Consider the following 1,367-nt stretch of genomic DNA (forward strand, 5'->3'; position numbering starts at 1 on the left):
TTTTTCAGATTTCGTCATTTATGGCGAAATAGTGGTGGATGCAACGAGTGCCTTCTGTAAAGCATGCCAGTATGGCAAGCCGCCACCACCAAAGAATGTTTCGCTTCAGCCATTCCCCGTTGCATCAGAACCGAGGATCTCAGCATGAACTTGGCCTTCAGCCTTCGGCCTTCCCTGAGACGACCAATCCCGATATCATCGGTTTTCGCCTATCGCTTCAAGCTAATCCATCGTGCTCTCTTTGCAGCTGGCACTACCGCGACGTAGTATGCAGCAGCCTTCTTCAACCTCGTGTATTGCAATCACGGCTTACCGGCATCGACCGTATCCGATCGAGGTCTCTGTTTTATGGTCCAAGTTTTTTAAACCCGTCGGGACGCAGATAAAGGTGCCGACGCTGATACAGATATCCGAAGCGTGCTAGCTGAGTCCTCCAAAAAAATATACTTGTAAACCAATTTATATAGTAAATCGTAGAACATCCATATAAGCTTGGTTTTACTCCGCACCACGCATCATAATATATCACCTTGCATGGGTTTACCAAAAATTATGGCAATTAATGTAGTAAAACCAAGCAATATACTACCTCCGTTCTGAAAAAGATAACCATTTCAAATTACATTACAGCCTACCCAAAACAATACTCCCAAAAAACACTTTTTGGATTTTGAATCTCCCGCGCTTTCCCGACCAGACTGGTTTGAACGCTGGCACCTGGGGGAGATCACAGACAGTGAGCGCCAGGCCGTCTGGGAGACCTTACTGTTTCGCAGCGTGGGAGGAGTGCTCAAACATGGAGAGATCGTTCGGGTTGCAGCGTACTTCCGTGTGGGCCGCCAAGTTGTCGAGCGAATTTGGAGGCGTGGAATCAATTCGATGGGAGATCGAGTAGCAGCCGTGGTCAAGTCAAGGAAGAGCGCATGTGGTAGGAAGAAGGTGGTTCGAGCTGATCTGTGCGAGAGAATCGCTGCAGCTCCTGTCAATGAGCGCGAAAAACCAGCGTCTGCTTAAGCGCGCGTCCAACATGAGCTGCTACCTGGTTAAACAGCTGATCAAGGAAGGCTACATACGGCGTGCGCTCAGACAGACCCGCCCACTACTTACACCCACGCACAAGTTGGCGGCGCTCCGGCACAAGGACAAGCAAGTACGAGCTGGCACTCTCCCTACGTCACTGCCTTTTGACGCTACCTCACTCGTCAATGCTAACGCGTACATGCTGCTTCTTGCAGCGAGCAGCCCCCCACCGCCTACCGCTGAAGTTCCAGAAGAGCCACTGAGCGCCCCTTCAGAATGTGGCGATGTAGTTGCCGTCTTAGATCCGTTTTTGTATCTGTAGTTGTACGGCGGAGCAAGAACGCGAA

Source organism: Phytophthora infestans, genomic scaffold (genome assembly GCF_000142945.1).
Source record: "Phytophthora infestans T30-4 supercont1.36 genomic scaffold, whole genome shotgun sequence".
Taxonomy (NCBI): Eukaryota; Oomycota; class Peronosporomycetes; order Peronosporales; family Peronosporaceae; genus Phytophthora; species Phytophthora infestans.